Source organism: Tursiops truncatus, chromosome 17 (genome assembly GCF_011762595.2).
Source record: "Tursiops truncatus isolate mTurTru1 chromosome 17, mTurTru1.mat.Y, whole genome shotgun sequence".
Taxonomy (NCBI): domain Eukaryota; kingdom Metazoa; phylum Chordata; class Mammalia; order Artiodactyla; family Delphinidae; genus Tursiops; species Tursiops truncatus.
Genome location: NC_047050.1, coordinates 15,052,838 through 15,064,620, shown reverse-complemented (window position 1 = coordinate 15,064,620; position 11,783 = coordinate 15,052,838). Strand labels below are relative to the sequence as shown.

General features: G+C 46.9%; 1 protein-coding gene across 7 annotated transcripts in view; it reads left to right on the top strand.

Moving 5' to 3' along the window:
• Window positions 1-227: 227 nt before the first annotated feature.
• NCOA2 (nuclear receptor coactivator 2) overlaps window positions 228-11,783 on the top strand; it is a 271,124-nt gene continuing 259,568 nt past the window's right edge. For 2 of the 7 annotated variants that reach the window (XM_019925203.3, XM_019925202.3), the window contains exon 1: window positions 228-670. The gene's annotated coding sequence lies outside the window, so the exon portion shown is untranslated. Of the gene's footprint in view, window positions 671-902; window positions 1,037-1,083; window positions 1,193-11,783 lie in introns of those variants that run through there. The other 5 variants (XM_019925196.3, XM_019925200.3, XM_033843180.2 and 2 more) reach the window with 4 other exon arrangements.

Below are 11,783 nucleotides of genomic sequence, written 5' to 3'. Positions count from 1 at the left end.
GATCTTCGTGCGGGGGCATCTGCCCCGCCGTCTGCAGCCCCAAGATCCCACTGCCTCCACTCTGCAGCCCCGGCCTGTCCCATCCACTCGTTCTTTTTGGCACTGCCCTTTGCCCTCCCATGGAGTCATCTGTTTACTCTCCCTTCACTTCCAGTCACCCATAGGTCACCCTCCCTCTACCACAGTCACCCATTTTGTCCCCTCTCCTTTCTCTCCTCACTCTTCACCTCTCCCCAGGTCGCCTTCTTAGAGGACTCCGCCGACGGAGATGCTGCGGACCCCGCGGCCAGGGTCTGCTCCCCAGAGAACCCTCCGTCCACCTTTGCCCCCTCCCCGGGGGCGCGGGACGCAAGTTTCCGCTCCGTTCTTTCCCCAGTGACAGGACTTGGCTGCGGCCACGGCCAGGGAGGAGGGGGGAGGGACTGCCTGGCTCCCGAGCCCCCTCCCCTAATCGCGAGCTCTGCGCGGTCTGTGTCTCTCTCGGCAAGTGCGGAGACGCGGAGGAGGAGGAGGAGGAGGAGGGAGTTGGGGGAGGATCTCCATTGAAATAAACAACCAGGCAGCAGTTATTAACACGGGAACATGGCGGCCGCAGCCTCAGCCACAGCTTCGGCGGCGAAGGTCAGCGCCGACGGCAGCCGGCACCTGACGGCGTGACCGACCCGAGCCGGTAACCGCGCCTTCCCTGGGGGCCGCGAGGGCGGGCGGGAGGCGGGCGGCGGGCGGGGGGCGCCGCGTCCCCACCCCCGGCCGCGTCTGCCCTTCCTGCGCCGAGCCGGGCAGAGCCGCGCGCCGCCGAGAGGGCTGTTTTGTGTGCGGCGACCGCTGCCCCGGTGCGCGGAAAACGCGAGTTGCATCCCGGAGGCGCCGCGAGGCTGGGGAGTTGGGGCTTGGGGGGTGGGGAGGGCGGGAAGCGGCAGGGAGACGCGGAGTCCCTGGGAGAGAAAGGAGGCGCTCCAGCGCTTTGCCAGAGCTCGGGAGACGAGTCCCGGAGCGCGAGGCGGGCGGAGGCTGCAGCCCGCGGCGCCGGCGAGAGGTGAGAGCCGAGGCGCGGCGGGGAGGCCGGGGGCGCGGGCGCGGCGCCCGCCCGAGGAGCGAGACGCCCGCCGCCCTGCCCGGTGCGGGTCGGCGAGGAGCGCGTCTCCTGCGCCCTCGGGGGACGCGAGGCAGGGACGGAAAGGTGAAGCCGAAGGTGCATTCTTTCATGGAAACGCGGAGCGACTGCTGTGCAGGGTGGGAGCCGGGCGAGGGGAGGCAGGACTTGGGAAGTGCTCGGGGGTGTGTGAAGGTGAAGCGCCGTGTCAGGGGCGGCCAGCTGGGTGAGACGCCGGGAGGAGGGGATCCGCGGCCCGGCAGCCGGGCCGGGCCCGTGTCAGCGCCGGGGGTTGGGGGCGAGGGGCGCCGGGCGCCGCGGGCGGACGGGAAGGAGCTGGGGCGGGCGGGGCGGGCGGCGCGCTCGGGCCGAGCAGGCCGGGCCGCGGTGGGGGCGGGGAGCCGGGGGCCGGACCGCGGCGGCGCCGAGCCCGGCTCGCCCCTGACTTAACTTTCTGGGTGCGGGCGTGTGTGCAGGAGGCGCGCAGGGGCCGGGGCTGGGGGCGGGAGGCGGTCCGGGAGGTTCCGGGTTGGCTCGCCAGCGCCCCCTTTTCTCTCCCCCATCTCCCCGCCCCTGAAGGGACAGGCCCTCAGGGCCCCCAGGCGGGAAGCGGGAGGGGCCCTCCCGGCCGGCTCGCGACGGTCACGCCCCGGGCCCGGGGACACTTCTTTCTCGGGCCTCCGGGGGCTGCTGGGGGAGGGGGTCAGGGTCTTCGCTGCGCGCAGGAGCTCCCCGCCCCCCGCCCCTCCGGGGAGTCCCGGAGGCGCCTCTTCCGAGATCGGGGGTGGGTCGGTCCCTGGTTAACTGGTCCCTCCCTCTTCCCCCTCCCCCTAGTGGTTTCCGGGGCCTGCGGGACCGAGGGGCGGGAATCGGGGATCCGAGCGCCCTGCACCGGCCCGGAGGTGGACCGGGCCTAGCGCCGTCCGGGTCTGTCATTGGTAGGGGAAACTTTCCTAAACCGGGGACCGAGCCTGAACGCCCTCCTCCGCCACCTCGTCCTCTAATCCCACTCCCACTCCACCTCCTCCAACGCCTTCCCCTCCCACCGACCCGAATCTCGCTGCGTGTGAGTGATGGGACAGTGAGCCAATCGAAGGCAGGGAACTGACCTGCCGGGTGTCGATAAGCCAATCGCGGGGGCTGGAGGAAGGGAGGGGGCGGGGCTTCTTCCGGACCAGTTAGAGAGGAGTTGCGCGCGGGGCGGGGGAGTCATGGAGACGCCAAGAGCTCTCCACTCTTGCACATCCCTGGTCACCCGCTCCTAGATCTGTGGGGTAGCGTCACTTACGGGGGCTCTGACCGGGGGAGGCAACGTAGTTTGCACGAGATATTGTGTATCTCTGGTACCACCAGAGACGTTGTCTTAGACACGACGAAGTCTAAAAGGCACTTAAGATGTGGCAGTAACTGTCCGAGGCCCGTTTCTAAAATGGCATATATTGTAGTGATCGCGTTCTGGACCCCAGCGCTCGGTTTACGTGCTGAGGATCATAGGAGTTATCTGTTTATCTCTATCTCAGTTTCACTCAGCTACTCCAGCGTGGGGACAATGAAATTTGAAAGGGTTCTCTGAAAACGAAGGCATCGGGAAAAACTCACGTCAGTTGATTATTGGGAGTGTAAAGCATCATTGTTTGTAATGGCTTTACTGGTTCCCTGATTAACTAGAGCGCCAGTTTCCAAAGTACACTTGGAAGTTCGGTGTTTGGGATGACATTTAAAAAAAAAGTTGTGGTTTATGGTATGCATTTTATGTTTTCTGTTTTTTTGCTCTTTCTTAAGTAAACAAAATGAAGTTAGGAACCAAAGCATCACTGTTTGAAACCTAAAGCGTTGGTATTTAAGGAACAAGCTGGTCAAAGAATATTTGTCTACAGAAAGAGAGTAAAATGTAGTTTGTCAGATTACTCCCACACAAAAGATTCTTCAAAATAAATTATTTTAGTTTGCTTAAACACAACTGAATGGTACAGTGTGTGGGTACTTTTTTGGTTTTTGCAAGGTTAGGAGACATCTTTGGTTATTTTACACTGTTTGTTGGCTACAGTCTAGTGACTTCCTCAACTCTTGACTTTTCAGAATAGGGAGGATAGGTCTTCGGTTCTCTGTAAAGATCACAGGTTGCTCTGCAGGAATAGCAGTGTTTTAAAAAGACAGCAGCTGCTGCTGCGATGCTGTGTGTGTGTGTGTGTGTGTGTGTGTGTGCGCGCGCGCGCGTGTGCGTGTGTGCGTGTGCTTGTGCGTGCTCCTGTTCTTTGTTGGGGAGGTTAGTGCACATTGACAGCAGCAAGGCTCCTTTTTCCAACTGGAATTTGTAGAATCTTTGGGAGTTCAAAGAATGAATAATATTAGCGTGAGAATACATCTGTTCATTTTGTGATGAGTATCCCCTGAATTTAATCTTGGGAGGGATTTGTTTTGTTTTTTTGAGGCATTTTATGTGCATGATACTTATGTATACTGGTTTCTTGAGCTTTTAATAATACTGGGTTACTAAGAAAGAATTGAGGGGTCTATAGTTTTAGGGAACAGTATTTACCATGAATTCCCATCCAGTATAATTGTAAGTGTCCATATAGACAAAAATTAATTGCATTTTGCTCTAGCCCTTGAGGTGTTATTTTAGTGATAAAATAGTAAAAACTGTGAAGATAAACATTTAGCTGCTAGAAGTAGGGAGTACTATAAATTAAACAACGTTCAAAATTTGACAACATTCAAAACCGCCCCGTCATTAGTTAATTTAGCTACTGAAGGCCACTCTAACATGTGTCTTTTGTATGCTCAAGAGCAACACATTATTTTACTCCTTCTCTACAATAATCCTTGAGAATGTTCTCAGATTCTTGGTGGCAGTGAGTAGCAAGTCCCCTAATGCCTGCTAGGGGGAAAGAAAACCTCTCAAGCATATGGAGACATCTAGAAAAAGATGTGCATCGTCAGCTGTGATTCCATTGTGTGCTCTCAGACTGGATCTGAGCCTTCTTCCTCCAGGGAATTTCAGTCTTAACAGAGGAGTTTTAGATGTCAGGATACTGAAGCAGAGGTTAGAAAAGAGCTTACCAATTATGAATTTAATATTTTTTAGATAGTTTAGCTCTGATTTTAACCCTTCATTGGTTAAATATAATTTACATGACCTTTGCTCAGTGTTAGAGGTGCGTTTTACTAGAAACCTAAAATGTGAAGATCAGAGGGGAACTTGGGCTGCTGTGTGAGCGCATAAAGGGGCAGTGCTCCTTGGTTGGCTTTATCTTTAGTTGTATCTTATTAAAGCTTTGGAAGCCTCAGAAGCAAGGACCTATGAACAGTGCTTTCGTTACACACCCTATATTTAAGGATTCAGTACCTTAGCTGTTTCAAATCACATCAGGTTGAAATGTGACCCATAAGTTGACAGCTTGGATTTCTTAGGAAAAATTGTTTGTATTGAATTGAGTTTAAAAGGGATGCTTTTAAGCAGTCATTAGGATGTTGGGTACCAAAACAAAGGGGGGCTCTTTAAACAATTTTTCTAGAAGATTAGTTTTCTGAAATGCAGTGTGTCCTTATTTGATATTTTGACCATTATTATGTCATGATTGAAATTATTTAAATGCATAATTAATGCTTCACTATTTTTATAGCAAAACTGCTATTTAAGAAATTGTTAGCTTTTCAATGTTTTGTGTTTATAGTTTTGTTTGGCAATTTATGTTATTACATGCTCTATCAATTTTAAATTAAGAGAATAGGAGGGAGAAAATAAGTCAGTTGCTTTAAGGTGTTGGTCTTTTATTGCAGTAAATCATAAAATGAGCAGCGAATCAGGATCTCTCCCCCTATGAAATAATCAGACTATGTTTACATACTAATAACGAAAACTAAGGGAAACACAACAACCCCCCCCACTCAGTTTTTTTATACACTTTCGTATTGCAGGCTAATTTTACCTCTATGCCTTGTTTTCTAAACAAAAAAGCTTTTGGCATTTGTGTTTATTTCCTTTTTTGTTTTTTACAGGCTTGTAGAAGGGTTTATGAATTGTTAACTGTAGAAAGAATATTATGTCATATTACTCCTTAAAGTCTGTTGAAAGTAATGTCTGGAAAAGCCGTACAATATGGTTTTAGTGTCACAGGCCCTCAATTCAGACAGTATAAAGAAAACACATACTTTATGGATTCTAGATACTAATTTTGAAACAGAGGTGAGAATGTGACTTTTGTGGATATTTTAGAAACGTATGTAGTTTTCCTAGCTGTTACAAAACTGAGGCGAGGGTGATTATGAAAAAGTGGAAATCTTAAAGGTTGTGCTATGAAGGTATCTGAAATTAAACGACTACATGGTCTGCAGTTAAATCATAATACTCTTGGCTGTTAGGGTAAAGATTTTATGTGTTTATCCTATGAAATGTTCATCAGTGACCACATTTCTGGCTTCCAGTGGCTATGATGATATAATGCAATTGTGGAAACATTGACTCTAGGACACTTTTCAGTTGTTTCTCTAGTTGGAAATTTCTAGAGAAGAATTAAATAAGCAGGGAACCTATGGCAGTGTTTGACTTACCTGCTTTTGAGGCTTTTGGACATAGAATCTTAATTTTAAGAAAGTAAGAGATGAGAGCTACTTATAGGTAGACATTATTAGCAGTAATTAAATAGTTATTAATACTTACAGGATCTGAAAGAAAGAACAGTTTTTACTTTGGGTGTCAGTTGGTAGGTGCATGGAGAATTGAAGTTAGCATGTTAATCCTGTCAGAATTTATGTTTTTTTAGGCAGCCAATTGTGAACTGTTAAGAGTTCCTGATGGAGTTCCTCATGGCCAGGTTAACTCTCATTTTGGGCTTTTTAGATCCTGTTTTTGCATCCTTGCCTCATTTAACCATTGTTTCATTTGTTTGTTCAGTTATTTGTTGAGTTTTGAGTGTCTCAGCTTTGGCAGTTTCCTTTTATAGTATAAACCATCCATTGCAAACCTGTGATTAAAGGGGGAACACACAGTGGGTGATGATTTGTTTTGGTGGGGGAAGGGTGGAAAGGGATGTGTTCACCTTAATTTTCAGTTTGCTTTCATACTAAAGATCTTTTCTTTTAATGTGTTAATTTTAATTACATAAGCTAGATAATTCTGCTTTGATTTGGGTTTGGGTTTTTTTCCCCCCTGAAAATAGGATTGTAATGTTTATAACAAAAAGGTTGTTAAATGTTCCCTTGACTGATTAGCTTATTATTAAATAGATTTCGTTTAATGAAGGTATGAATATTTATCATTAGTTTTGTTTTTATTTCCCCTGAAATCATGTTATGTGTGGTCCAGGTGGCAGCGTATAGTTGGATGAAGGTGACAGGCAGTCAGTGACCTCTGATTTCTGTGGATTGTCTGTGCCTTGTTGCTGCCTTTAAGGCTAACGTACCCTGGGCCTTACCACTGTAGGTTTCTAAAGGATGGAAAACTCCCTTGCATAGCCTTTCACAGGTATTCTGCTGTGGTTGTCAGTTTTTCTAGACGTAACTCATTCTGGCTCTTGACTAAAATGTCTGTATTGGGAGAGCAGCAATAGAACAACTGAAATGATAAGAGCAGCTGTCACTGAGTGCCAACAGCCTATTAGGGGCTTTTTGAGGTGTGCTCCATTCCTTCCTTCTTGCCACAATCCTGTGAAGTAGAGGTTACCTTCATTTTCCAGGAGGAGATGAAGACCAAAGGGGTTTAAGTTGTGCCTCTGAGCAAAACTTCAGGGAAAAAATTAACCTTGACCAATGGGTGGGGAAACAAATCATAAATATCAGAGGGAATGGTGAGTCTGAGAACGTCTTCCTGGTTGGAATCTGATAAAACATATGTTTGCAGGTCGTTAGAAGGCTCTCAGTCTGGTTGTTTGGTTTGTAAAAAGGATGAATAGGTTTGAATAGATCCAGTCCTGCAAATTCTGTACGCCTGTGTCTCCCAAACCCTTGCCTCAGGGCAAGCCTGTACCTGGACAGTCGATACTTGTCTTAAGATCTATAAGCAGTCTCCAGATTTTTTAGTCATCGGCCCAGAATTTAACAGTTCCTAAATTGCAGGATTCTTTCTTGTCTTTTAATTTTCAAAAAGTAAGAATGGTAATGGATGAAGTCAAAACAGGTAACGTTTACTGAGTGCCCACTCAAAACCTGGGGCCCTGCTAATAAGGTGCCCTTGCTATATACTCCTGTCTGGTTCTCACTGTAAGACAGTGAGGGAGGCGCTCTTGTTGTCATTCCTCTTTCACAGTTCAGGAAGTGGGGGCGCAGAGCTGTCACATAACTTGCCAAAGGTCACACAGCCCGAGTGCTGGAGAGTAATTTGCATCCAGGCCAACGTTGCCCCTTAGCCCTGCCCTCTTAACTTGTGTTCTTGTTAGATGGTCGGTCGGCCGCACTTCCTCGCAGCCTCATGTGGATGTGTCCCATCCAGTGCTTTGCGGAGATGACACAGATCCATCATTCTCCACTAGGGAAAGGGAAAGGAAAAAGGGGTAGGAGTGTATTTTGAAAAAGCACATTCAAGTTGCCTATTGTTTCTCACAATCAGAAGCTCAGAAAATAAGCTTGAGAAAACTCCATTGTGGGTGAGAGGTAGAAAAGAGATGGAGACAGCCCTCTAGATAGAGGTTTAGGACCAATGAAGCACTGGTGTAGACATTCGGCTTCTTGTTCCTTTAATGTATATTTAATTCTAGCACGTTTAACCGTTAGGTGGTAATTGTGTGATGTATGTTTTGCAGGGTTTTTTGCAACCCGTGTAGCATGGGTGACTCAGTGTTGAGATATTGTAGTCCCCAAAGGAGGCTGGTAATATATTCAGTCATCTGACTTCTGCTCTGCTATTTGTGGAATTCTTCTGTCTGCTCAATTGTTTGCAGGGAGCGGGGAGAGCTTTCAGGGAACTCTTTCACCTGTGCACGTGTGGGGATCAGCAATGCACTGCTTTTAGTGTTCCAGCTGCCGGGTCTGAAGCCCTGTTGTCAGAGATGAAAATATAAGGCATGGTATTTTCTATTATTCATTTAGTGGGTCCACAGGAAATGTGACCCCACATCTTCCAAGGCTTGCGGGGTGTGAGGGGGTTCTGGGAGCTGCTGTTGTTGCTGCCTGATTTCTGTCCCTGGAAGCACCCATCTAATGAGGATGGTCTTTTCTGGCAGATGGCTCCCACTTATAAAATCAGCTCAGGAATCAAAGATGAAGTGACTTTCCTTACCTTCGGTGGTACAGTAGCATTTGTAGGAATATTTAATATTAATTTAGCTTAACATTTCTAATTCTCTTGTTAATATGCTTAATAATGAAAAGCTTTTCAGTTATTGTCAAAATGTAAATTGAACATTGAATTGCATATTTTAGAGGAACCTATAGCTTTACTTGAGTCATTTCTAGAGTCAAACTAAATGGAAAATTTAGTTACTTGGAAAACATATTTTTAAACATACATTTTTAATGTGCTTGTATACATATATTTAAAAATAGATTTTTTTTCATAAATATGTTCGTTAGGTAATCACCTCTGGTTATTGTTGGAACATAGGTGGTGAATTCTTTCACAGGTATTTTTGATTCCTAAATAGGGGATATGGAAGTTCCTGACTAAAAAAATCTCAATGTCAGAAGTGTATGAATTTCTACCAATTTAACATAACAGCATTTCTTGACATTACAGAAGCTGGTTGTGGTAGTTAGGGAGCTGGGCAGTGGGGGCCTGCGGGTCCTGGAGGCGATTCTGTGTCCTGTACCTGCCACCTTGTGCCTGCGGCCTGTTGTGGACATCGGGTCTGGTGTGCTGTGCTCGGAGACCGGGCCTTCGAAGTGAGGATGGAGTGATAAATAATAGCACAACTTTGGACTGCCTCAGTTGGGTATAAATCTTTGTAGACTTTTCTCTGCCTCCATTTATCCTTCTTCCCTGGCTTTCTCGGTTGTTGTTGCTGGGTTGTTTCCCGCCCCCCAAAGTTGAAGATGGAAGATGGGTGGCAGGGAAGGAACACAATCAAGATTATGGGGAGTGTGTTGCTATCATTAGTTTTTCGTTAAGTATTTCGAGTCTGATCATGATCTGCAGTTTCCCTCTTTATCTAACAGATTTGCTCTGCTCACAGCACTTGGTGAAGAAGCTGGCTGTTTGTTAAGGAAGCCGTTAGGTTGAGAACAGATCACGTAACAGGCTGGCGCAGTAACTGGCTGATTTGTTGTTCGAAGTTAGTTGCTGCACAAGGTTGTGGTCCAGCCGACCGGGGGTACTGACCCTCTGTTGTCTAATAGTATTGAGGATTACGTTCCCTAGCTTTGCTGTATTCTCTTTCTTCCCTGTTTAAGGATATTGTTACAGACTCTATCATGTTAGATGTCTTGAAAGTGTTCATTAGATTTAACTGGTCAAAATGGTTATAAGTTGGAAATATTAAGGTGATTTAAGATGGGTGAAATTTTAACCAATTCCTAAAGCCTTAGGAATGCCCACCTCTTTGGAGTTTCTGGTAGTGTATTGTGTTTTCAATTTCTGTATTTCTGTTTTGAGACTTGTGTAGTGTTCTTATTGCTGTTTTAAGTAAGATGTATGAATATCTTGATTCCTTAAGATTTTTCTGTAAAAGTGTGGTATAGAAATATTTATTGCATTAATAAATGTCATTTTATTGTATTCTAGTACCACCAGAGTCTTTTCTAAATAAACAGATAGTAAGTATAAGTAAAATCTAGTGACGGGACTGGAAGTTATATAAAGATCTATTTATGCTGTACTACCTTGTATTTTAAACAAGAGGTGTGTACAGTTAAGAATTTTAATAAATTAAAGGCTTTAAGCTGTTAAGTATAACACAAGAAAATGACATGATATTCACTGTGTCCTGAACATATTGACAGTGACAACTGACAGCGACAAAAGTCAACAGAATGCCTGGACATTGAAGGACGTTAGAAAACAAAACTGGAGCGTTTGCCTTCTCTGGGTAAAGGGCACTCACATCGTAACAACAGCATTCTCTTAATCATTGATGACCTCATCGTGATAGTAAATATCTCACTTTGAGAAAAAGCATTCAGGAGAAAAGAGAGTCAGGAGACCGAGGGAAGCCCAGATTTGCTGGCTCGAGTTGAGTGAAGGCTGGGGCAGGATGGAGCTGCACTGGGCACATATGGCCTGGCCCTGTGTGCAGTGCAGGCCGTGGGGCCAGCTAGGACCCCTGGAGGAGAGGGCCTCGGCTGCTCCCTGCCTCTTCTCGTGCTTACTGGAGGCAGGCCCGGACCCTGTGGTGGGGAGAGAAGGGAGAGCCTGTGGTAGGTGGAGCTGGTCCCAGGACATTGAGGCCCCAGAAGCTCTCCTTCATGGTAGTTGTCTGCATCCTGCTCTCGCACCAGGAGCTGGCCGGCTCCCACGTGTAGAGTCTCCTGATGAGCTGCATCCTTACTTCTGGACCAGGTCTGTGGTGCTGATGGCCCGCTCCCTTCAGGCACCACGGAGCCCCGCAGCCCTTCCACCCCAGTGCTCTGTATTACCAGACTGAGCAAATGGGGGATTCTCTTCCCCTTTTCAGGTGAGAAGTGAGGGGACTACTCCACCCAGTGGCAGGTAGGACAAGGGAAGGCCTTCTGGGGCTTGTGATTTTCAGAGGCTGAGCTCCTTGCCTTCACCTGGCCTGGCCCTCAGATGAGTGAGGGAAGCCAGTGCCTTTGCACCAAGGGATAGAGAGGGGTTTCCTCGTTATGGAGGCCCTCTTCATTCCCTACTCAAGAAATTTCCCAGTGAGGTTCAGGTGTCTCTAGCAGCCTCATCCCAGGTTTTCTGGGCTTGCCTCAACGGTTCATAGATGTTTACTCTCTTGGAGAAAGGGATTGAGTGTATAATGAGGAAAAAGAAAAGGAAAGGCATTCAGAAAGAATCTGGGGGCGGCCCATAGAGGAGTTGCTGCATTGAGTCCAGGCTAAAGAGGTTAGGAACACGCAGATGGAAAATATCAATGCAGAAGAGTAGCCTTGCTTGAAATCTGTAAATTAATGAAGGTATATATAGAGTAAATCCAGAGTAGCAAATACATGCCCTTGCAGCTTGAAAGATTTTTAAGGATGGACTATTATATTAGTTTATCAGCTTGATCAAACCAAGTAGTCAACTTACAGTACTTGTTACTTTAAGTGGAATAGGCAACTTACACAGACTTTTGGGGGAAGGTTTAAATGAATAAACGGAGGGCCATAACATGTTAGTAAAACACATTACAAGTTTTGATACACATTGTTTAGAGTTTAACATCAAGGAGAAAAACCATCAAGTAAAATGCTCTGACAAATCTGGCATTAAAATTTCTGTTGTGTTCTATAAATGTGCTTAAAATGATTATATGCACTGGCTTATTGTCTGAATGATACAGGTACAACAGGGAATGGTACCTGTTTTCTTATGGGTTTGCTAAAATTGGGGGAAATAGTAAGGATGGAGTCTATATGTCTCTGTGTGTGTATATGTATACACATATATGTATTTTTTAAAATAAATTTGTTTTATTTATTTATCTTTGGCTGCATTGGGTCTTCATTGAGGTGCGCGGGCTTCTCACTGTGGTGGCTTCTCTTGTTGCGGAGCACGGGCTGTAGGCACTCGGGATTCAGTAGCTGTGGCACGTGGGCTCAGTAGTTGTGGCTTGCGGGCTCTAGAGCACAGGCTCAGTAGTTGTGGCGCATG